At 34.6% G+C, this 27,125-nt stretch overlaps 1 protein-coding gene across 10 annotated transcripts in view; it reads right to left on the reverse strand.

Annotated features, from left to right (window-relative positions):
• FOXP2 (forkhead box P2) overlaps positions 1-27,125 on the reverse strand; it is a 531,282-nt gene that overhangs the window by 259,824 nt on the left and 244,333 nt on the right. The gene's annotated exons all lie outside the window — the stretch shown is intronic.

Raw genomic sequence — 27,125 nt, forward strand, 5'->3', positions numbered from 1 at the left:
AAGCACATTAAGAGCATACAAATGCCATTAGGTGTAAGTTCTGAACTCGGAAAGATCATTGTGAGAGATCAAGGAAGCCTATATGGAGGAGGTCTCAGAATTGGAACTGGTCCCCCAAATGAATAAGCAGGACTTCTGTAATAGAAAATTTCTGGAGAATGCTCCAGACAAAGAAATGCAAAACTAAAAACATAATGATGAACCATATCCTGAGACAGGCATATGGTTCAGATTGACTGGAGCATACTCAATTCAAGTTGGTGAGTACTGGAATATATAAGGGTAAGTTAGATTTGACACTGGAGGAACTGGAGCATCAAAAGGAGGAGTATGAACTGTATTCCATAGGCAACAGGGAGTATCAAAATTGTTATCAAAGCTGGAGAGTGATAAGATTAGAGGTGTTTTGGGAAAGTTAACTGACCAGTATATAAAAGAAACTTATAAAGAAGTGGAAACTGGAGAAGGAAAAACACCAATTAGGAAACAATCCTAATAATAACTCTATGATGCAAGTACTACTATCCTATTTTACAGAGGGGACAACTGAGGCAGAGGAAAATGAAGTAACCTGCCAGGACGACACAGCCAGTTAACAATTAGTATGGGAAAATCAAGAGAGTTAAAATATTCAGTTAAAATATTCATATGAAGAAAAAAGGGGAAAGAATCAATAGAGATGTACTGAGTTTATTCTTCACTGAAAGTAACTCATTTTTTAAAAAATGTCTTTAAAGATGTGATGAAACTATTTTTGTCTTATGGACCATGCAGGAAGATTATCACACAAAAATGAGATTGTAAAATATCTATCGCTAAACCCTCTTTGAGGGCTCTCTTAGCATTGTATATACTCCATGCCGGGATCTGAGTTAAGTAAGAAGTAATATCACTGAGCGTGTGGAGAAAGGATCCAATTTGTATTAATGACAAAATCCAGAGAGGAATATAGATATCTAACAAAACTATGTAGTTTATTAAACAACTTTTAGACACTTAATTGCTATTACGATCCACTTAAAGTAATATTATTTCCCCCCAAAAAATGTCTAAAAAGTGTTGACCCAAACTTAAGTTAATGGTCAAAATTTTCCAGTGTTAAGTACCAAAAGTGCTAAATCAATGGTATTTAAGCAAATAAGAGATAACTTTCCTCTAACTAAATGGCTCAATTTTACATTTAAAGTATTGTTTCATTAATGAGAAATGACAGAACTCTATAGGATCACAGCAAAAGAAAAACCAAAGGTTACCAATATGTCAATGAAAAAGTAACAAGTACTAATGTAGGCCATGCAAAATGAAGGTTTGCTTTCTTCTTGCCACTTTGAATTTGTAATTAACCAGTGCTTTTCCTAAAATACAGGATCACCAATGATATGAAAAAATAAGACACACCATCATTATATTCCTTAGTGTGAGGTCACAAACTTGAACACTGTTATCTATTATTTGCAAGATATGAATTAGAAGATTGGCATGTTTTACACTTGGAGATTTTCAAAAATTATAGCATTTATCTATTACATAAATTTGGACTTAGAAATAATCAAGGACAAAAAATAAGGATTAAAAATTTTAATTTAAATTGTTAGTAACCCAACCTGCTAATCAAGCTATGTTATGACATATTTATTATGTTTCTGATGTCTTTTTACGACAAAAAAAGGAAAAATAAAAATTTGATGCCAAATGTGAGTACCAAAATTCATACATAAAACAAGTATGCAGATAAAGCATTTCAATCACCATTATGATTGTTTTTAAACAATCGTTTACATTTTTATAAGGAATAAAACAGAAAGAAAAATAGTGCTATAATACTTGAGAATTAAAACATTTTTGTATATCTTTTTAAGCACATTTTAAAAATGTGTTAGAGTTAAAATAGCACATGGGAAAGCTATGTCTGTGATGAAAATGGAATAAGATACAAGAGAATAAAAAAACATGTTTTTACTGAATGATGCCACAATGTTGTCTTAAGGGATCCCCTATTGTTACCAGATATTAAGCATTTCCTAGATAAAGTTATAAATCCCTAAACTTGCATGACATTTTCTGCAAACTATCATAAATAAATACACAGGTCAAAAAATAAACTGTTTAAACATTCTCATGGAAATAAAATATATAAGAACTTATATTTTAGAAAAACACTGTTTGCTCATAAATATAATTCTTTTTTTCTTGTTGGATGCTGAGGGAAAAGTATTAACATATGGTTATTCATATTGTTAGAAAGAACGATGAAATATTTGCAATTCAGCACTTCTCACTATGTAAAGCATCCTTCTTATCCCTTTAGTGAAAACTATTTCCAGCACTTTTAGGTGAAGAACCTCAGATGATAAAGGCCACAGTGCAGATTGCTGTTAGCACCCCATTTTGTCACTGTGGCTTATGTTATGAAACTGGCAGAAACTTTCACATAGGAAAACCATTTGCTATATTTCATTATAGAAATTGCATTGCTATTTTCTGTACTCCTAAAATACCTTCATGGTGGTCTGATACTTGATCGTTCTATTAGTAAAGCAAGTTAAATTGTAATTCCAACTATTTATCTTTCAGACATCACTAAACCTTCCAGGAATATTTTATTTACTATTTATTAATTTCTTTTGCAGATTGTGAAAGCTATTTCAAGAATGCAAATACCAATTTCTCACACATTTAGACAGTTTTCACACTTTACCTTCCTTTGATACACAAATTTGCATACAATGTAATCTGATTTATTTCTGCTTCACGTGCTGTCAGCTTTAGCTTTTCTCTCTTATTCTCTTTCCTAATTCTTTCTCATTTTCTTCCTGTCCTTCCTTTCTTTCTCCCTCCCTTGTTCTCTCTCTGCAAGTTAATAAAACAAGATGAAATAAAAATTCTGAAAAATAATATATAAATGCTTCCAATTTTACTTAGCCAGAATTTCATGGCAATGTTCATGTAAGTTAACCCAGGAAAAGATACCCGACGGAGTTAAAGATAGAGACGGAGACTGGGGAGGGAGGGAAGGAGGAGAGAACAAGAATGAGGGAAAAAGAGGAAGAAAGAGAATCAAACTTTTTAGAGTATATTTATGCCTTGAAAGAGACAATATGGGCTATACTTTTCCTCCCTCTAGAAAGCAAAGCAAGTTTTGGATATTGAAAAACACTTTCTCTTTTTCTTCAATTTACTTTTGACTCAATTCTTTTTCAGAATGGAAACTGCATTATGTAAGTGAGAAAGTTATACATAATAAAAGAGCAGTTTCTTCATTTTGTAACAACTACCTTTATGGTGCATGGTGTTTTAATAAGTCTTCTATAATGGATATCTGAAAATAAAGCTAAAATGTGTACAATATGGACTGAAATCAGAATAATAAAGTCACCCCATTTAATTAAGTCTATAATGTCATGCCCATACAAATACCGCACAACAAATATTAAACTAACCACTGTTATAGAATTAAAGCTTCACCTACAGATGAATTAATGTGAAAAGTAACTTTAATTTCTCTTCCAGACTACAAACAAAATTAATTTATTGGAAAATAAACTAAAATATATGAGAAAGTAATTCTAAAAATGTTTATTTCTAACAGAAAATTCTGAACTTATTTTAAGAGGAGCATGGGAAAAATAAGCCCTACATATAGGTACACCTGATTTTTAATTTGCTAAAACTTTGACACCAGTGCTTTAGAAGCAGTTGAATTTTCATTTTTCCAATTAGACTTATGATATGTCGATTGCCGCATATATAAATCATACTTCTTCCTATGAACACATGATCTCACTGGACTATCTAAATATCCAGCTGTCTTTTACTAAAATTGACAATTGTCTTTCACAGGCAAGGTCTAATTTTTTAACTAACCATATCTTGAAAATGCTAACTATAAAAATTTTAAAAGTCAAGGTTATGAAAGAAGGGCCACACATAAGACAAACTATACAGGCATCATATAAATACAAAGAGAGAATCAAGAGAGCAAGTGTACTATTTAAATACATTCTCCAAATATAAAAAATTGGCAGTCTCATACCAGAAATTTTACTCTTATAAAAACTTTGTTAATACTAATGATACGAATATTTTGGGTCATAGTTATAAATAATAGCAAACCTAGGTAACTGTGTAAATCACTTGCATTTTGGTTAACTACACCTATTTTTACTTACCCTTCAAACACTACTACTTCTTACCAGTAGGCAGCACTATAACATCTTTTACCTGTTACCAATGTTAATGTCACACAATGCCATCTGTAACGTATTACACATTATCTGACCTTTGCTTGCATTTTAGTCTCATTATTTTGGTTCCATGCTATTTATCTCACAGATACTCTTTTCTTCCTAAAAACAAAATTAAAACTTACCATAAAATATCAGCAATGTCAGGTATAGTATATACAAACATCAACTAGCAAGTGTGTAATTAATGAATGCTACTATTTCATTACTAGTTAATAGTCTATTCCTTATTGTACTTTAAAGGAAACTGAAATTAAGTGTAGTATGAAACTGGTCAAATGAGTTTAGCATTATAGACTTTTAGTTTCTGATGTTATATATTCACTAAACTGCCACTTTTATAAGAATTATAAGGACCTTGATATTAAAGCAATTTATGTTTATCTATATATCTGTTTTTTCAGAAAAAGAATCAAAGTAAAGTATAATAAATTATTTAGAAACCCAAACACATAAATTTATAAGGGAAAGCATATCACAACACTTGTAAACAATTTATATTCTACAACTTAATAGTAGACCACATATTCACCTGACAGATTCCACCTTACTTTAACCAAAATGATTATATTCTACTTCATGAAAAAGCACTTAAACGTAAAATAGGCCAACATCAAAATATACTAAGAGAAATTCTTCGGTTCCTTCACTAACTAATCAGAGATACACAGAAAAGGACCCTTTAAGTTTAATGATACCTGCTCATTAAATGATGCTAAACACTAAAATACCACGAACAGCAGGGAATTTCAGTTTACATTAGAGAAAAAAAATAAAAGGGTATAAAAATGACTGAAGTTGGTCAGTTCAAACTGATAGGGCACTTCAAATGAATAACAGAAGAATAAAAGAGACACTCTAGGTTAAATTAGGTTCTCCTATTCCTTTTCTTGAAAGTGCTTAACTTCACAAATTTTATTTGAATTAGCTAAACTGCCAAAATCAAAGCACATATAAAGTTAAACAGGCAAGTACACTTCACAGTAGTTTACCTCTTATACAACAGATAAAACCTTAATTTTAAAAAGGTGATTTTGAGTTTTAAATGGGTATGTTCCTCTTCTTCACTGAAGCAACTGAAATACTTCATTTCTAAGAAAACACTGCTGCACAGATTAAAGCATACACAAAGCTTCAGGTGAATAGGTTTGTTTACACAATTTTGTTCCTTCATATATAAATGAAGAATTTCTCCTTTCAAAAACCAATATCTGATAATACTTAATAAACTGTTATGTAGCCAATCAGAATTTACTATACAATATTTCACACACTTTTTAAAAAAGTAGGACATTTTCCTTTAGCTTATAACTTTTGACTTTGAATTTTCACTTACTAAAAGCATATAATTTTTCCTTGCTCGAATCTTATTTCCAAGTTCTTATTTACATTTGCCAAACAGTGGCATTTCTCTAGGAAAGCTGGACTAAATCTTGACAAAATTTGTAAAGTAGTAATTATTGGCACCCCTCTCTCCATTCATCACTCCTTTCCCCTACTCAACTCAATTTTACTCTTACCTGTACTATTTCCTCTTTTTATGAATGGTTCCACCATGCATAAAGCTTAATACAGTACTAGTGAATATACATGGTCCTCCAAGCTGAATGAATGTCCATCTTATAGGAGGGCAAAGGAAAGAGAGTCCTTCTTAACCCAAAGAACACGTTGCTGATTAATAAACAATATTGTCTAGTAAGAAGTATTTTGATCCCAGGGGAATTCCCCTGCAAACTTCAAATCATACCATTTATGTTTTTTGCTTCTTTTTGCATGTATAGCTGTGGTTATAGTCTGCATGTTTGTGTTCCCCCCAGAAAAAAATCCGTAAATTGAAATCCTAACCCCCCAACGTGATGGGATTTGGAAATGGGGCCTTTAGGGGATTAGACCATGAAGGTGGAGCTGTCATAATGGGATTAATGCCCTTATAAAAGAGGCCCCAGAGAGCTTCCTCAACCCTTCTGCCATGTGAGGTTACAGCGAGAAGATGGGAATCATTGAGGAAGCAAGACCTCACCAGATACCTAATGTGTCAGTGCCCTGATCTCGGACTTCCTGGCCTCCAGAACCATGAGAAATAAATTTCTATTGTTTATAAGCCACCCAGTTTATGGTATACTGTTATAACAGCTGAATGAACTAAGACAGCTGTAAAAGGAGAGGCTCTAGAGAGGGCTCCCTTCTATCAGGCTCTTTCATAAAAGGCAGATAATTTCCCTGTCACTTAGGAACATTTACCAGTATTTTCTGGGGGTTTATATCTGTGCTTAATTTAGGCCATATAATCAATCGTGAATTTAAAAATGCAAAAAACACTGCTATATTTAAAATGTATAACCAACAAGGACCTACTTTATAACACAGGGAACTCTGCTCAATATTATGTAATAACCTAAATGGGAAAAGAATTTGAAAAAGAATAGATACATGTGTATGTATAACATTCACTTTGCTGTACATCCGAAACTATCACAACATTGTTAATCAACTATACTCCAATATAAAATAAAAAGTTTAAAAAATTTAAAAAAATAAAAATGCAAAAAACAAACAAGGGTAAGGGTAAACTGGTCTCCTGGTAACACTAGCATAGCATTTCTCACACTATTCCACAGAACACGAGTTTCCCCAGATAGTATTCAATGAATAGGTTCCACGGTAAAAAAAATTTGAGTCTCTTATAGATGCACAGAGACTTTTAACTCATAAAAGGCTATAAGAACTGTAAAGGGCAGTGATTTCCCCTTTCTCATTAGATAACTATTAAATCTCATACACATTAGGGTTTAGGGAACATATTTTGCAAGTCTGAATGATATCATTTGCCTGCAACACATGATGCAGGGGTTCTGTAATGGCATTAAACTTGAAAACACTTTAACAAATTATATGGTCTGAGTCAGCTTGTTTACACCAGCATACATAGTGCCAGGCACACAGTAGGTCCCCAATAAATATTTGTTTACTGGATTAGTTAACTGATGAAGTCTAATGCTGAGTTCAGCATATATTTGTGTAAACAGTTTAATATAGGTGGATATGTGTTCTTTATGCAAATATCTCTAGGGGCAAAGACCCTAGAGCTTCTCTTGAAAGCATCCTGACAATATCAGGGTGTATTCAAATACTTCTACTTTAATTCTAATTTTTGTCTCCCTGTTAATTTATGACCAGAGACAACATATATTAGAACCATCATCTTTAAAAATAGTTTTCAGTATTTCCATTTATTCTCTAAGTTTAATTAGTCGATTATATTTAAGTCTTTCCTCTAGAAATCATATGATAGAGACGACAATCATCTCTCTTTCACTTTTTTCTCTCTTCATTTTCTCTGTAACCTTTTTAGCACGCTTTTATTTTAGAGTAAAAACCTAAGCTGTACACAGTATTTTTTAAAGTGTGCTATAAATAGCATTCAATTCACTTTGATTTCATTTCAAATGCTAAACTGAAAGTTTGCACTGCTGTCCCTTTAGTCACAGGTGAGAGATCAGCACGGGAAAGAGAAGGGCAAGGGCTGCCGAATCTGACAGACCTGACCTTGACCTTCAGCTCCACCTTAAAATAAATCACTGAACTGCAAGATGATTATCATCCTGAGACTCAGTTTTCTCCACTGTGAACGTATGAATGATAATACTGACCCAGCAGCATTGTTTGGGGGCTTAAATTAGGTTAATATGTGAAAGGTGTCTGGTAGAAAATAAGTTATTATTAAATGGTGTGGTGGGGTAGGGAAAAAGAATTGGGAGGACTAAAAATCACAAAGTTTTATGGCTCTAATCTCTGCAACTCAATCAAATAAACTACTGCTTTTAAAAAGCAAAAGTTTTAGTGCAAACTTTCTAGAAGTATACCCATCACAATGTTAATGGTGGTTTTCTCTGGGTAATAATACTATTAAAAATTTGTATTGTTTACTTAATATTCCTCCACATTATTGGAATATACTGTGATAGGTGTGTAGTACTTCTGAAATTAGAAAAACTTGAATTCAATTGTGTTTTTAGGAAAAATGTGTTTTAATATTTAAAGAGCTTCATTTATGTGGAAAATTAATTCATGAGGAGCTTCTCAGTCCTCAAAAATTCTAGAGAAATGAGAATTTTACTTTTACTATAAATGACAAATTATAAGAAATGAGAGGAGTTTTACAAATCCATTCAAATTTTATTCTCTTGCATAACACCCCATGCCTTCCCCTCACCCAAAAAATTCCATAACTACAAGTGTTCATCTCACTTTAAGATATCGGTATCTTTTAAAATAATTGCTAAGAAAGCAATGGTATACCTGTGGTGTGTGCAATTTCCTTTAAAAAATTACTAATAAGTTCAAACTTTTCTTCATTTTCATTGGTCATTTGCATATTTTCTTTTGAAAACTGTTCACAGCTTTTCCCCAATTTTTCCATTTTGGTCTATTTCAAGAATCTTAAAGTGTGTTTTATAAACAATGAAGGACACTTAGGCTGTGATATATTTTTTGCTAATATCTTTTTATTTCATTTTTTTATAATCTGACCCCTTTTTCTCTTTGTGATTCCTTTTATTTCTTGCCTGTTTAAAAAGCATTTTCCTAATCCAAGATTATATTAATATTTGCACAATTTTTGGTTAGATATTACATAAGTATAATTTTACATTTAATGAAATATACTAAGAATTTGACATGATCCTTTTGAAAAATATAACTTTTTAATGCAAATAGCCAATTTACTCAAGACTTTTATTGAAAATCTATCTCTTTGCTGTTCATTTAAAATGCTTAAAAAATAAATAAATAAAATGCTTTCCTTATTATGTATTAATTTTAAATAAAAGGTCTATATTTAGGAACATCTGTTATAACTTCTCCTCTCCCAGTCTTCTCTCTTGGTTAGAGTAATCACTCTCTACCCAATTCCTCAAAAAAAAAAAAGAAAAGGAAAACTAAGCTTCATCTTTGAATTTTCTCTTCTCATTTCTTACATATAAACTACTTGAAAATCATTTCAATTCAACTTCCAAGATATCTAATTTAATCACTTGGAGCTCCACTCGGCCACCCTTGTTTACGCCACCATTATCTATAGTCTGGTCTACTCAGTTACCTCCTATTTGCTAGTCCTGCTATGCTCTTGTTCTTTAAAATATAAATAAAACGAAGTCTCCTCTCTCCTGCTAAAAACCCTCCAATGGCCTTCCACTGCACCGAGAACCCGTGATCTGGTCCATGCATAACTCTCCAGCCACAGCTCATGACCACTCTTTGTTTATCCTGCTTCCTGCTTTGGCCGTATTTGTCTTCTTACTCTACCATCTTAGGGCATTTTCTTCTCTCTGCTTTCAGTGCTCCTTCATAGGAAAGGAGTCTTTCTTACAATCCAGATCACTTAAATTTCACTTCCTCCATAAAGCCTTCCTTGAAAACCTAACATATAAAGTATCTCCTTCATCACTCCCCTTTAGGTATTTATGTTTTTTTTCTGTCATATGAAAACATGAAATGTTATTACCTGATTTTTTCTAGTGTATTATCTGATGCTTTCTCTCATGTTTCATGAAAGCAGGAAGTGTATCTGTCTTGTTGAAGGCTCTACTCCTCATTCCTAGAATAATGACTGGTATGGGATAGACACTCAATAAATGTTGACTGAATAAATGAATAAATAAATGAATAAATGGGTACCTTCCCATTTAGTGCTCTTCTTTATTCAGAAAGAAAAATCTCACATAAGCTTTAAAACAGCATTTAATAAACCTCCATCCAAAACTTCTTAGCTATTCCTAATTATTTTATGCTTTTAATAACTCTTGCTTGCCCATTTTATCTTCGTGCCAGTATACAGAAAAACTACAATTTAAGTATTTGACATTTTACTATATTTTTATTTAGTCACTGAAAGAGTTCATAGTTGTCTTCAGGTTATCTAATTATAGAATTATAAATTCTCCTCTCCAAATCTATACCTCATTTCTTTGTCGTATCCAATTACACTGGCCAAAACCTATTTTACTAATCTAATTGACTTCTTAAATTCATATAAAAATATTCTGATATGAGGCTCTCTTACCCACAAAAATTTATTGTTTCTTTTTCTGGCATTTAAAGCTCCATTTATTTCCTTTTAAAGCATACTTCTCTTTTCCCCTATAGAAACATTCATGCTTGCACCAATTTTTAACCTTCAATACTAACCAAAACGACTGTGCTTCTGCTCCTGCCTTTATCCTCTTCTGGAATGCCCTAACTTCTTTTCCCACTTACAGCTATCTGTTTCAATATGCTTTCTTAGCATCATTTTAATTGTACCCATCAGAAATGACTTCTCTCTCCTTCTGCACTACTATATCTTCTGGGTTGTCCCACTCAAGTGATGGTTAGCATGTTTTATTTTGTGGGTGTCTGGCCATTTCTCATAGATTATAAATATTCACTAAAATGCACTGAATGAATGGCTATTTTGCCTACCATCAATTTCAGTTCTCACAGAAAACCTGGGAAAGTGCTGCCATAATCACAAACTTAGAGAAAAGTTGCAAGTATGGGACAGAAATTTTTTTCCTGAGCTGTTAGAGAGTAAGTTATCAACCTAATGCCACAATCACCTCCAAATACTTTAGTGTATATTTCTTACAAACAAGAAATTTTCCCTACATAACCACAGGATCATCAAAATCAGGAAACTGACAGATATATTATTGTACCATCTAATGCAGTACTCAGTCTCCTTTCGAGTTTAGTCACTTGTCCTAATAATGCCCCCTGTAGCAAAAGGATCCAGTTCAGATTCACACATTAGATTAAGTTTTCAAGTCTCTTTAGTCTGCTCCACTCTTGAACAGTTCTTTTCTTTTATTTTCATGACCTTGACACATTTGAAGATTATAGGCCAGTTATTTCGTAGATCCCTTAATTTTGGTTTGTCTGTGTTTCCTGATGATTAGTTTCAGGTTATGCATCTTTGGCAGACAATACAGAAGTGATGCTCCTTTCTTCTCATTATATTCAATCAGGTGGTACATGATTTCAGTGTATCTCTTTACTGTGCTCACTTTGATCACTTGATTAAAGTGGTATCTGTATCCGCCAGGCTTCTCCACTGTGAAGTTACTCTTCTTCTTTGTAACTAATATACATTTTGTTGGCAGTTATTTTGAAAATATATCAATATCCCATTATTCCATTCCTTATCAAACTTTCAGCATATATGTATGTGTGTATACACATATATATATTCATATTTCCCTTTTTATTCAATGGTTTGTAAATATTTACCTTATAATTAATTTTATTTATAATTATGCATTATTTATTTTAATGCTCCAATTTTCTCCAATTTGACTGGTGGAAGCCTCTTCAAGTTGGTTTCTATATCTTTGTGGCAGGTCTCCATCATTCTTTAAGTGTTTCCTTCTTTTCTGGCACAAGATGCTTCAGGCTTATTTTCTAATTTCCTGCCCCAGTTTTATAGTGTGGCATTTTGCAAAGGAGCCCAGTCTCCTTTTAAGGAAACTGGCATTTAGAAAGGAAGATTTGGGTCCTGGGTGTGTTCAATGTTTTTGAGGTATTGTTGTTTCCAGGACCTCTAGATCAGTGGGACAGATCTAGAGAAAACATATACATATACACACACACACCCACAATAATTTCTATAGCTATATCCATAAGTACGTCTATATCCATAGAAAAGTAGGAGTTCACACCAATACCTGTAATTTCAACCCAACACCATAGGGTTCATACAAGTTTTCTCCCTTTCCATATTTGTACCTTGGACAATGAGAAACCTGGCTTCCATATCCTTAATATATTTATATTTTTACTTGTTTGGTCAATCCCCTACATACAACTCATTTCTCTTCTTCACCTCCATTGTTCTTCTGCTAAGATGCCCTATTCTCCCAGCTTGGGCTCCAAACCATGCCAGGCTGCTCTTCCACAGGGATATCCCCTTCATGCTGATGCTCTGATACCCAGTACCTTCGGTAGATGGGCCCTCACCATTCTTCTATGGCTTTGACTCCCCACACCAGGCCATTCACCCATCTGGATACCCTTCTCAGTCCAGTCAGCCTCAGATGCCCCATGCCAGACTGCCCTTCTATGTGGATGCCCTCCTCTTTGCAGTCAGGCTCTGACACCCTGAGCAGGACAACTCTCCTTTGCAGATACTTTCCCCACCCTTTGGATACCCTGCACTGGGTTACTAGGGCTCCATCACCTTTCTAACAGATACCTTTTTTTTATCCCACCTAATGGCTTTAAGACAAAATTGTTCAAGAAGGGAAAAGAAAAAAAAAAGGAAGGGAAGGAAAGGGAAAAGGGGAAAAGGAAGAGCTATTATTATCATTTTAAGTAGAAAGTTTAAGTTTCTTAAACACACATAGAGAACAATATTTGGACTGCTTCTGGCTTAGGGAGTATGAAAAATTATATACACAGCTTCTCCAGAACTGTTTAATTGCACAGCACCTTGATAGTCTATGTATATTTTGCTATGTTCCGACTACTACAACTATAATGACTATGCTGAGCTCTTTATATTCTGGACATTTACTGGTTTCCCCTCACCAGAATCCATTCTATATTTCCTTCTTCCTGAGTACCTTAACTTCTCAGCCACTTGGTTTGGACTGAGTCCACACCAACCTCCACACGTAGGCACTGATTCTCTTAATTAGTCAGTTTACCTTGTCCTCCAGGCATCTGTAATTAGTTAGAAATGGGCCTGGAAGTTGGCCTCAGCCAATCAGCATATACCATTCAACTGGCCACAATGACTGGTTCAAGGGCAGGCACTTGATAAACAGGTCCAGAGTGACTTCTGGTAACGCTAGGTTACAAATTCTGTCTTCTCTTCTGGGCTGGTGATGTGAAGATGCAGGCCTTGAGAATACTATAAGAAGAGAGCCTGAAGTTGTATGGGGATCATTGTATGGACAGAGGTGGAAAGAAGCCCAGAAAAATGAGCCAAAGGAAAGAATTATATTGTTTGCATTCTATCAGAAAATCTTCACTGCCGAGAGGCAATTCAAATTGTTTTCCTCATCTTCCCAGTTGATCTGACAAGTGTTCATGGACTCTGCTTCACAGAGTTACTCATTGTTTATTCCAAAAGGTCTTTCTGCTGCTATCCATGCATCATGATCTATTCACTTCCTAAAAGCAAGTTGGAAATGTGAAAGATTGTTCTTGATAGTACTTTAAAGACTTCCTCATTTACTCTCAGTTGTATCTGCATCACTCTGGTTCCTAGGTTTCTGTCCTACAAGTTCAGGTTAATTGTGACTTCTGGACCCTTCTGTCTGGCACTCCTCCAATCTCCCATTTTGGCTTATTGGACTTTGGCTTTCCAAATGGATCTCAACACTATTTTTGATCTTCCATGTTGGACCAAATCCTCTTCCCCACTATAGCTGTTGAAAAACTCTCTGCTTCAGTGTTCCACCTGGCAGAATCTCTCTCTCTGAGCATTCCCCTTCCTCTTTGGACACTGTGAGATTCAGGCACACTGAACAAATGATGGAATGCTCACTCTGTATCGGGTACTGTATGAAAGATCTTGACAACATATTTTCCTTTGACATAAATAAGTTATAAATAATATATTCATAATTAATGCAGTTAAAATATTTATTTCATTTTAAAATCACGACATATATCAGTTCTGTTGGTGTTCCTTTATTCTAATGACCTAGTGTTCTCTTTACAGTCCACAGTCAAGCTCAAACTAGAATAGGAATGATTTCATTCTGATACCTTACATTCCAAAACTACCAGATTCATGTGGATATTTGAGGACCAAATATTTGCTCGGCTTATAACAAGGTCAGTTGACAATTCTTAAAACACCTGGTTAACTATGGACAAAAGCCTACTTTGTATGGCTAATGTATTAACTTCTAAAATGAAGTACATTTTAAACAGAAATATGTTAAATTAGTATCTGTGGACAGTTCTATTACTATCTTTAGTCATAGAAACATTTATCAATCCCTTGGAACAAGCCAGGCACTGTGCCAGGTTCTGCAGATCCCATGGTGAGTAACAGGCTGTGCTCTGTGCCCTTGTAGGGCTTTCCTAAATTGTGAAAGACACCAAAGTGTCACTCAGAAAACACACAATCACAGCGCCCTCTGCATTTGAATCTTTCCCTCGTATTCATATAGGCGTGATCTCTTGAGTAAAATATTTAGAAAAATATCTGAACCAGGAGTCTTAATCCAAATGCTCACACAGGCTAAGCAGATGTTTAAGCCATTGAAGAAGCAAGGTGGGAAATATGGCAAACTGGCAGATGCATGCCCAGGCTAAAGGGACATGCTGCCACTTGGAAATGTGGGCTCAGTGTTGCCAGAGCTTCACATGTTTTCTAGAGAAGCCAGACTCTAAAATGTTGAAAAGCAATTTAAAAATTATGAGGCCAAACAAAAGTGTATGAGGATTTGGTCTGTAAGCCACCAGCTTGCAATATATAACAAATGGCAAAGCCTAGGTTTATGATGACCTGACTTAATACTGTCAATTCAAATCTTAGGTAATTTCTTATAAGTAAATTCAGGGACCGTTCCTGAGCACCACCTCTCTGTGGAATGTATAACCTACCCAACAGGTGGTGTTTGACAGTGACATTCTAGGAGTGCTAATCTTCATAAATTCTGTTACATTTCATTTTCATATGATAATGATCATTATTCTCTGCCTCTTCCAATTGTGATAAACTCTACTGTTCAAGCTAACTATACTACATGCTTTCTTCTACTTTTAAATTCAAATTTTTTGTATATATCTTGTAGTTATGTTGTTTTGTAATATTTAGGCCACAAAAAACACTTTAATTGTCACTAACTCTTCTTTGAACTTCTAGTGCATTTTTCTTGCCATAAATGAAGAAGTTATTCATGGTTTAAATCTCATTTGATATTCTATGGTCTGCTTTGAAATTTCTTCAAGCTAAAATCATCATTGTCCTGCCATACGGTATTTGGACACAATGGGGGACTGATCAGCAATTTGTTCACATGCCCTTTCTTAAGAAAGTAGTTTCCTGTGAAAAATCCTATTCTTCCATATAGGTACTCTTTTTTGGAGAAGAAAAGGAGAGATTCTTAGTTAGCACTTTCTGTAATTTTTACAAAAGGCTATCAACCTTAAAGTCTGCCCTATTTGAACTCTAAGGCACAGGATCTATATTCAGTCACTACTCAGCATGACAGTTCATTAGTTCCTAGTAAGTTCATATGTCTGGGGGTCAACTCTCATCTAGAACCTCGTTGAGAGAAACGGTCTATTCATTCCTCCAGAATTTCTAAGGCTGTTTCTTAGAAAACTGCATAAATGGGCCATGTTGTCTTGGTCTGCCATAAAATTATTTTGGAACAATATCCCTATTCTATCAGGATGTACTAAAATGAAGAGCTTTAGGTAAGTACTATCATATTCACTGTAGCTGTTATGAGGTAGAAAGTGTCTCTTATATTACGCAGAAAAAGCTGGTCATAGGTAAAGAGGTTATAGTAAATTTAAGACAAAGTTGCAGCAAAAATTTAATAATTACTGAGGCACTCGATTATTTTTTTTAATTGATCTTCACTCTCTACTCTCATGTATAATATTCAAGGTTCTAACTTTTTTATTTTGCATTCTGTTTTACTGATTCTTCTTGAGTGTAGTCTTCCAGGCTCTGTGGCAGAATTTGTTCTTAAAGATTACAAGCAATTAAACTTAATACAAACACTGACAATTTCCATCTATTTTTCTTTGATGAATCTAGTACTTTATAACTTACAATACATGCTTTCTTACTACTTTTTCCCTAGGCTATAAGTTTTCTAAATCTAAATATTAGCTTGTTAAGAAGCTTGGAAAGGAGAAAAATAACAAGGTATTGCCTATGGATGAAATCAAGAAATGTCATGATGATCTCCCTCTCTTCTCTCTCTAACACTGTGTTTTTACCAAACTTGTGAAATCCACAAATAATAAGTTCTGGAAAGTGACTATCAGAATTCCTTCCAGTAACAATAAGTCTACATTTTTTTTAAAACAGCAAGAAAGATATACAGGGAAAACTCCACAGTAGTGTCAAGGAGACATTAGGGTCATTCACTTTTAACCTCCCAGAAGTTTCACATTTCAATAACCCTACTTCCTAAGAAGGCCTGTGATTTTAAAGTGCAAAACTCTTAAGGAGAAAAAATAATAGTAAGAGAGGTGGCTTCCTTGTCAATTAAATAGGAAACTGTCAGATGGCACAAACTGCCATTTTAAACCATTTCAACAGAAATATAACAGGATTGAAATGTGTGGTCAAAACTAGCCTAATGGTGAGGCTCATTTTATAATTCAGCATTGGGTAATGCAGGCCACCTGCCAAATCTGGTGAGAGTGTGAGAAGGACACTTGCCTTAATAGGTAAAGGAAAACCCTTCAAGGAAGTTAAAGTGAAATGAATATGACCTAGGAGATTTGAATAACCGGTTGGCCAAACTTAAACCTTTTGTCAAGTCTTGTTTTAACTGACTTTGTATATTAATGGCATTAATCTTACACCTTTGCCTGTCAAGTTATGTATGAAAATATGAGCATTTAATATTGGGAAGTCTATGATTGAAACCTTAAGGTGAATTTTTAAAATATAGTTGAAATAGAATGTTGGCAGGAAGCAATTCTGTTGTGACAGGTCTTTCTGAATTTCAAAATATTTTATTGTTCTGATAGCGCTCTAATTCTCTTTCTCTGAGTCTGTCTCTGTCTCTGTTTCTCTATCTATTTTTTCAATAGCACTATGCCAACAAATAAATTTTAAATTAATTAGTTTACTTCGTCTGCTACCCAGGAAACCATGTTAGGATTTTATTAAGAAATGGTGCATTTTATAGTAATTTACAAGAACTTTTTTTTTTACTGTGAATATTTTCATGCACTGTAAAAAGTTTGTAACCTTTTTCTATTCACCCAGTGAAAGTGTTTTGTGTTTCTGTTGAGTTTGCTAACTTTTCTTGCACACTTACATCTTAGTCAAAATCTTGTTGTTCAACATGTAGCGAAAAATACGCTTTTATTAGTCAAAATCTCCCCAGTCCCTATTAAAAAAAATTAAACAAAAGATTAAATTTGACTTCTAACCATTTCCCAACAGCAATAATGTGTATTCTATTGAGATAAGAAGGAAACTCTTAGCAACTAAGAATTGACTCATGTACTTAAAGTCCTGCTTACAGTGAAATTACATCAGCATTGTACTGTGTGGTATGTCAGGGTGGAAATGGAACATAATTTCCTCAGGAGAAGAGAATACTTTTTAACCAAATGTCCAATGGTCTAATGAAAAGTTTGAAGATTAACATACTTTTTGCGTGAAATAACTCTATTCCCCAAATTGCAGGTGTTTTCAAAGCCCAGGTGAACAATATCTTTTATAAGATAAATAAGCAAGAGTTTGATTGAATAAATGGATGAACAGAACTTAGGAGTAATCACTTATGTTAGAGAATATCTGAGGCTTTAAGATATTTATTTTTCTCATCTACGTTTATATAGCATTTAACTTTTGGAATTAAATTCACATAAAATTAACTGTGAAAATAACTGTGAAAATAAATACTTCTGTAAAATGTTACAGAAGACTAGTAAAATTGCCCCTCAGAATAATTTTTCTGATAAGATTAAGTTGTCCACAATCTACTTTAATCATGTTAAATGTAAAATCAAAAAGCACATTTGGAAGAAGAGATGGGAGAGATAATTATGTATGATTAATATTTTCATTATTATATTTTCTGTATTTTCAAGTATTTCAACAGTACGTATATACTTTTGCTGTAGGAAAAAAATGAAAGAACTTTAAATATTACTGAATAATTAAAATAGGAAGAGTCCCTGATATATAAATACTCAGAAATAAGCCTGAGGCCCCTGACCCCCAAATAGTTCTGGAAATTATCTTTCTTTCCTTTTTCTTCTTGTGTCTGTCAATTGACTGCTACCTGGGACCAGCATTCTTTGCGAGTATTTCCCCTATTTATTAACCATTAATTTGGTTCAGCATGTCATCCTTAAAGGTAAAATCTGTGAAAATGAAAGAGGGAAGACCAAACAGTTGCTTCTACCCTTTGCCTCAATGGGAATGCTCCCTGTCTCCCTACACAACAGTGTGTGTCCAGCTGAAGCCCTTCTGAAGTAGTTTTTAGGACCTGTATGACTTAGAGTAGCCGGCATCTATTTTTCCTCTGTTCTGGAACATTCTGCCTTGGGTAAACAAATCCCACTATTAGTATGTTTTTGTGCTTTTGCTCTTCAATATAAAGTATAAAAAAAAAAGTTTAAAAAGCTTAAACAGAAAGTAGGAGGTGTAGGAGAGAGTCAATTTACCTCCTGTAATCTCTCCCTTTGCTGTTTGTAGTAAAACCTTTAAGAAACCTTAAAAACTATATATTATACTGTGTGTTCTGTTCAGGGAAAGTGGCATAAAGGAGAAACTGTAAGAAGTAATTATTTTGCACTTGATTTGGGATGTTAGAAACACTCATCTGAAGTAAGAAGACATTGGTTAAAAAAGAAAAAGAAATCAAAAGGAAACAAGCAATGCCTTGGAAACACCTACTCTAAACAAGGTGCTCTTGCAGGTACCAGAGATACAGCAGAGACCTGTGGTTATCCCTTTCTTCTAATTTTGGGCGAATAAGTTCCACTCTGAGAGAATGAGTAGGAAGCCTATTCAGGGTCTCCTATCAGGCTGAATTCTCTAATCAGGATTTAGCAACAATAAAGCTGTTGTTTTGACACTCTGTCTGACCCCCTGTCTACTTCTCAACCTGTTCTATGTTGCAGGTAGAGGCAGAAGGGATCAAGCCCCACCAGTAGATAAGACAGACTTTTTCTCTGCGGTGGAGAAGCTTCGGCTTTTGTTGTAGTGAAGAAAAGAGTCATCAAACAATTGTCTGCACAAGCCAAACTTTACTCAAATTAGGATAAATGCTATAAAGATCCTACGGGAGCATCTACCAAGAGGACCCGACCGGGTCTGGCAGGTCAGGGAAGGCTTTCTTGAGGATGGGAGCTTTGAGCTGAGCTCTGAAAGATGAGTTGTCAGGCTACCCACGTAAAGAGAGAGTGGCGTAAGCGTGCGGGGCAAAGGGAAGAACTTGGACGGAAGCAGCATGGCGCAGTCACGGATTACAGAGGTCCGGCTGGATGATGTGTGACAGCAAGTAAGTAGATGACAGTGAGGTAGGCAGGGGCTTTCTTCCTCACCCCTGGAACAATGGGAAAATGTTAAGTGATTTTAAGCCGGAGTCAGATCTTTGTTTTTGAAACTAATCAGTGAGGCTGCAGTGAGGTGAATGTTTCAAAAGGGTGCAAGAATAGATGTGAACAAAGTTTCTAGGAAATCATTACAGCAGCCAAGACCCTGTGACTCTCTCACCCCTCACCAAAAAGCTGGAACTCCAGGAGTCCTCACCTGACTGTCTAGTCAGAGGGAAAGGATATGTCCTGATTCCAGCTGCAGCGTGGAGATGCGCCCTTGGTATATCTGGCAGGGAATATGTCCGCGTACTTCCAGTAGAACTAATGCCGACTGGTTCTTCTCATGCTAACAGCATTGTTGTATGCCCCCAATACACAATAGCTAAAATGGACAGTTGAAGGTAGTCGAAGAAAGCATCACCTTTTTCACAGTTTTCTTGGACCTATTTTGTATTGACTCTCCAGGATGACCGTACTCACTCCTGTTCCAAGAGGGAGTTACCATTATTTGGCAATTTTTTATTTCTAACTCTGACCTTTCCTCTTTATCCTAGATAAATACTTTCAACTGACCCCTCATAACTAATGTTCACTGGATATTTTGAAGGTATCTCAAACTCAGTATTTCTTTTTTTTTTTTTTTTTAGTATTTCTAATACTATACTTGTTTTCCAATCTACTTTGAATTCCATAACTCATTAATGGCTGGAAATCCCAAGTATTGTCACCATCTATCACTCTTTTAAACATTAACCAAGTTCACCTTAGAACTATTGATACCTTAAATTTGGTTCTTCCTCCTCTAATAATAATAATAATAATAAATAATAATAATAATGGCAACAATAACAACAATAGCTAATGCTTATTGGGAGCTTAATATGTGTCTGGCAACTGTACTGAGCATTTTATATTATCACTGAATCCTCACAATGATCATGCTATTACCATCTCACTAGTCAGAAGAAATTGAGACTTCAGAGAGGTTATTTTATGTTATGTCCGAACTCAGGGGTGTCAAATATAAGGTCCTTCACAATTTGACCCTACCTTACCTCTTCAGGCTCATCTCTCACAATCCATCCAGCTTCTATGATTCAGTGATAATCAACCTCTTGACTATTTTCTAAATATGCCACACTCTTTATTGCTTCTGAAACAAGTTATTTCTGACTCAGTTTTCATGGTCAACCTTAAATGTTAGCTCCTTTATGAAATCTCTAACTTTCCTGCACCACTCCTATCCATCTCCATGGTTCATGAACTAAGTTTCTATCCTTCCACTCAACTCAGGCTGCAATTATTTGTTAGTAAGTATGTCTTCCTCAGGAGAGTTTTAGTTCTCCAGGTATGGAAAAATATCTTATGCTTAAGAGTCCAGAGCAGTGCCTGGAAGGTGGCAGGAGTTCTGTGACTCTTTACTGAAAGAATGGTGATACCTAACATGTATCCCCAGAACTGTGCTAAGTTCTCACACATATTGTTCATTTAATTCTCACAACAGCCCTACTAAGAAAGTACACTTACTTATCCCCATTTCACACAAAAAGAAATTGAGAGTCAAAGAGGTTAAATAACTGTCATGGGGATTACAAACTGTCCCAATATCTGTTCTCCCAATTTTCTCTCATGGAAATAGAATCCACAATTTTTAGGTGATCCTATGGCCATCCAGAACCAAGACTATTTCCTTTAAGGCTCCTAACTAGGTAGCCCTTGTGAGTAAGATCTGAATCTCTGCGATGCTATTAAAAGGAAGAAGGTACCCATCTACCCCTTCTGTTTTTCTCCTTTTCTTTTGGCTGAAATGAGAAAACAGTGGTGAGTCATCTTGGACGACACAGAGGGGGACAGCACTCTAGAGATGGCAGAGCAACGTGCAAAGCAATTTGAGCTCCTGGAGACCTCAGAGCAGATCCATTTTGATAGATTATTTCCAAAGATGGCCCCAGTCTGCAGATGCAGAAAGGTCTCCTCCCATTCTGCAAGTACTTTTGCAGTGTAATTTTTCCAGCCTATCATCAAGAGGTAATTTCCCTCCGTTTAAATCTGGGCTGACCCTGTGACTTGTGTCAGCCAATAGAATGCAGCAGAAATGAGACCGTGACCTTCAGACCTAGATCCGAAGAAGCCTTGCAGCCTCTGCGTTCATCCTCTTGAAAGCCAGCAGCCATGTCAAGAAGTTCATGATATACTACCAAATGACGAGAGACTACATAAGGAGAGACAGGTCATATGCAGGAGAACCAAGTGGTTACAACTGCAGCCAGCACAAAGGCACTAGGCATACGACTTTGGACATCTTGGATGTTTGAGACCCACTCACGTCAGCCCAGCTGACAGGATGTGAAGCATAGATGAACCTTTCTCACTGAGCCCTGCCCAAATTCTCAACTCTCATATATAATGCCTCTCTCTAAGCCCCAAAGTTTTGAGGCAGTTATATGGCAGAGAGTAATAGAACTAAAACAAACACTGTGCCAGCTATACTCTTATGAAAAGAAATTTTATACTGCCATAAGCCACTGTCATTTTGTGTCTCTGGGACATGAGTGGAGCCTATATTCTAGCTACTCCAGTAACTTAACCAAGTTCCCACAGTAAGTGGCTGAAAGAGGATTTGAAGCAAGGCAGTCTAGTTCCAGATCCCAAGCTCTAAACCACAGAATTATTCCTTCTGGAAGGGAAGGAGGGAGAGGAGAGGAAAAGACACATTTGTTTATGGGAACGCGTTTTGTTTCAAATAACCAATGAAATATTCCCTATCATAAGGTAAAGATTGCTTTGATGTTTATTAATAATATATAAACTGACATAGACTTCCTATTTGGCTAATTTGTAACACCTATACTCTAATTTCAACCTTTATTAATATTTTTCTACAAAAATCCCTTAATTTCACTTGAGAGAAGCATCATGTAAGTCTTTTCCCTTCCTATTAAATTATAAACTTCTTGAAAGCACAAACCTTATCATATGTTTTGAGTCCTTCACAACCTCTAGCAGACCATTTTGCCCATTATGAATATTCAATAACTATTAAAGTATTTTCTTGATTCATTTAAGGAACACAAACAATGAACACTTAGAAAATGGTAATTGCCTTAAATCTTACTTTGAATACCTGAGGAAAAAATTAATGAAGTTTTACTTTATTGAGCCTAGAAAGATGTCAACAAATTAAACAATATTAAAACAAACTCCAGGAGACTGTCTTAATACTTTTATTTTGTCAGAACTTTGTGTGACATATGAAGCTTAAATAAATAATCCATTACCTTAAATTTATAAACTGTTTGTTCCGCAATTATTATTTTAACAGTGTTTGTTGTCATCAGAATTTGCCTGGCATACAAAAGGACTATATACTATGTATAATTATATTTTCTAGACTAATTATTCTATTGAGAATTATGAAATATCAAAAGAAAGTTATATCACTGATTTAATTGTTGCCTAAGTCTAAAATGTGTACAAGGAAATGTAGATGAAAAGGAGAAACTTAGGAAAATGGGCAGATCAGTGGATGAGGCGATAACGCACCATCTATGAGGCAATGGGAGAAAAACATGCTTTTGCAGTTCTGAGTTTGAGCTCTGCTACTTTCAATCTATGCTCTTTTGCTACTTAAACTTCTCTAACTTCAGTTTTCTCAAATGTAATGGATAGAAGGGTAGCTATCTTATACAGATATTGTAAAGCATAAAAGAGCAATGTATGAAAAGCACCTAACCCCGTGTCTCACATATAGTAGGCATGCAAGCAATAGCTATACATTTTATTCTTATTTTGGGTACTCTGACAAATCTAATATCTTGATGGCCCACTTATATTCTTCTAAAAGAAAAAGGTATTCTTGACTTTGATTAGAGCACACCAGTGTTTTGACATCAACAACTTCTAATTTTCTAAAGAAGAAGACCAAGGAGGAGAAGGAGGAAGAAAGAGAAGAAAAAAAAAAAAACTGGAACAATACTAGGTTGCCCACTTTATATTTTTCCATGTAAGGAAGTAATGATTGAAAGAGCATTCCCTTTGGACTTTCTGTTAGTTTGGTTTTTGTCACAAGCCACTTCGTCATGGTTGGCATTTGTCTACACGTTGTGTTTGGGGAACCACTGGATTAAATGCTGTTCCGTTGCCCAGTTTCTTTTGCAACTTGAAAATTGTTTGATTCTATGAGTCTATGCCTGTGTGATTATACAGATGTACACAGATAAATTCTTGCATGTCAATTATAAATAAAATTTACTTATAACTGAGATATAAAAGAAAAGAGCATGGAAAGATGTTCAAGAGCTACACAGTTAATTTAAACATGTTGATCAATCTAGATATCTAGTTCCTTCCTTTAAAACTTTAACAATTATTTAAAACTTGACAATTGTTTGCTTTTTTGAAAACATATTAACCTTATTTTATTTAAATACAGGAAAAATGCTAATAGTGGAGTGATTTGGGGCTTTGGAATTGGACAGAATTGCCTACAAACCCCTGGCTCATCAGTCACTAATTTTGTGAGAAGCTGCCCAAGCACTTCACTTCTCAGAGCATCTGTATTCTTTGGGGAAAACTGATCTCAAATATCTCAAGGGCAATTGTGAGAAGTAAGGTAAGAAAGCCTGCAAAGAGTAGTACTTGGTCAGTGCTTGGTAAATAACATTTATTTTAAAAGGCATATCTTTCCACCCTTTTTCTTTTCCCAGTTTGTTTCTTTTCCCATTTTCTTTTTCCCAGGAGATGCTCTGTATACATATGTTGTCCCAACCTAATTATTAACAGCGCCCCTTTTCACATTTGTAAGTGTACAAATTTGGATGAAAATCAATATGGTGGCCCTACTTAAGAAAGAATCCTCCCCATTAAATGTCTTTTGGGACTTAACCTTCGTTCTTAGGCCAAAGCTTTTCAAACAGTTGTCTAAAAAAGATAAGGATTTAGTGAATACCTAGCATTGGTAAGAGTGAAGAGTAGAACAGTATAGTTCATTTGCCTGGGGAATCATATTCTTCACCTATAATTTACATCCTTCATCTACTATTTACTAGCTATATTATGAGATCAAGCTGTTTAATCTTTCCAAGTATTTGTTTTTCATTCCTCATCTAAATTGGTGACATGAAGATTAAAGCACCTAGTAGAATATATGATACTCAGTAAATGTTCAATATGTGACTGTCATTATACTCTTATGTTAACACAAAAGTTCATACACTAATGGAAGAAGTGTGCATTCATACATTTCTGAGGGCACATATGTTTGCATATAAAGTACTTAAAATATGAATATTTTTTAAGCCCCCCAAAAAACTCTTCAAGAATTCTACTGAGGAAAAAATCATGGGTTTACATATAAGAACATTCATCTCAGAGTAGTTTAAAAACATTTTTTATAGCTTTGCTTAGGTATAATTTATGCCTACTGAACAACACATAAAGTTTACAGTTTGTTGAGTTTTGACTATATGTGTGTGTGTGTATATATATATATATATATATATATATATATATATATATATATATACAGTTGAAACTATCAACACAATCAAGATAATAAATATCCATCACCCCTAAAAGTTTCTACTTGTCTACTGTAGTCTATTTTCTCCCCTTCCTATCTGTAGACAAGCCTCAATGTAGTTTTTAATAGGAAAAGAATGGACAAACTAAAAGTCAAAATGGAGAACTAGATAAGTTAATTATATTAGTACTGGGCCGTAATACACTATGGTGGTTAAAGGCATGGACTTTGGCGTTGGGCAGCTCCGATTTAAATCTCCCCTCTGTTTCTCAGTATCTGTTTCACCTTGGTAAGTACTAGTCTCTCTGAGCCTCAATTTCTTTATCACTAAAACAGAAATAATGCCTACCTCAGAGAATAAAGGGCCTAAAGTATTTATAGGACACAGCAGAGAATTCATTTTGTCTCCTAGTTAATAAGAAAATTGGGTGCAGGATATTTAATTAGTTGGGAAATGTTCACAATTAAGTGACAAAAGCAAGTTATTAATTATTTAGAGACCCACCATATTATAATTTTTAAAAACTATACATGTATAGATTCAAAGAGAAGAACATGCTTGTAGATATACCAGTATGTTAACAGTAAATATGACTAATGATTTCTATTTTCTTCATTTTTTTTCAGTATTGTCTATGTTCCACAATAAATATATTCTCATTTTGGCAATCAGACAAAAATACAGAAAATTTATATATTTAAAAAAAATGTAAGTGTGAATCTCACTCATTCATTTAGTATTCAAACATTTATTTAGTACTTACTACATAGTAGACACTGTGGGACACTGGGGTTAGAAAATAAAAATGACAAAATATTTACTCTCAAGGGAGAAAAAGGCACTAATCACACTACAGTAATTTTAAGTAATTTTCATTTTATTAACAGAATAATTTGACTAAGAGGAATTAAGTGTCAGGTTGTGGGTCATAAAAAGTAGAATCCTACTAGATGCAGGGTTTATTTTTCCACTTCTAAAAATACATATCCTTTACATCAAGTATAACTTATCTGCATATGTTTATTTTATTTCTTAAAGTAGTTTTATTTCTTTTTATTCTGTATTTATGGTAGTAAACATTACAACATCCCTGTCTGTGTCACCTACCTTAAATTAGAAGCACTAAGTGAATAAGAACTATGTCTATTTAACTGTTTTGTTTTGTATTATAAACAGCTGGCATTACAACATCCCTGTCTGTGTCACCTACCTTAAATAGAAGCACTAAGTGAATAAGAACTATGTCTATTTAACTGTTTTGTTTTGCATTATAAACAGCTGGTAAACTAATGATACATCATGAGAACAAATCTGGAATAGAGAATTTCAAGCTTGTATTTCAGACTGGCTATAAAGTAACCCAGGATTCTTCTCAAGCAATGTAAGATGGTTAATTCACACTAAATTCTTTCACTAAAATTAAAACCATCTCCAAATATGTTATTTTTTGGCTTAAAAACCTGTTCTTTTTTAAAACAATTACAATTAGTCATAGGTACCAACAAACATGTACACTGACTAAACATGAAAGCAATGAAAATGAAATTAATGAAATGTGAAGGAACTTAAAAATATTTAAAAGAACCCCATATTTATAGTATTGCTATTAACAAAACATATCTTCTCTGTTACAGAAAAACAGTCTAACACAAATCTAAACTTGTTATTAACTATTTCAAACACACAGGAACTCTAAGAGTTACTGAATTTGAGCCTCCTGTGCTACCATCTTGATTTCTGCCATCAATCCAGTTAAAATGTCAGGTTCTCTTGCTTTCTATGTTATGGTAAATTGCTAATGTCTGACAACAAGCAGCACTTTGCCAGGCTCAGACATTATGTTGATATGCTAATGATCCAAAATGAGGCCACCAGACATCAATTACATAAATGAGACTAGGAACAGGGCCAACACAGGTACACTCTACTAATTTGTTCATCTCTGTTGGCCAAAAGCCAACTGCACGACAAGTGAATGCCCCTAAAGACATTGGGGCACGACTCCTTCGCTTCAGAGAAGGATTGTACTCTTCAAACCTGTGTGATCTCTATCTGCCTAAGGACACTTTAATGAACGATACAATGACCTAACGAGAATACATCTGAAGGGTCGGTAAAT

The sequence above is a fragment of the Balaenoptera ricei genome, chromosome 9 (assembly GCF_028023285.1).
Source record: "Balaenoptera ricei isolate mBalRic1 chromosome 9, mBalRic1.hap2, whole genome shotgun sequence".
Taxonomy (NCBI): domain Eukaryota; kingdom Metazoa; phylum Chordata; class Mammalia; order Artiodactyla; family Balaenopteridae; genus Balaenoptera; species Balaenoptera ricei.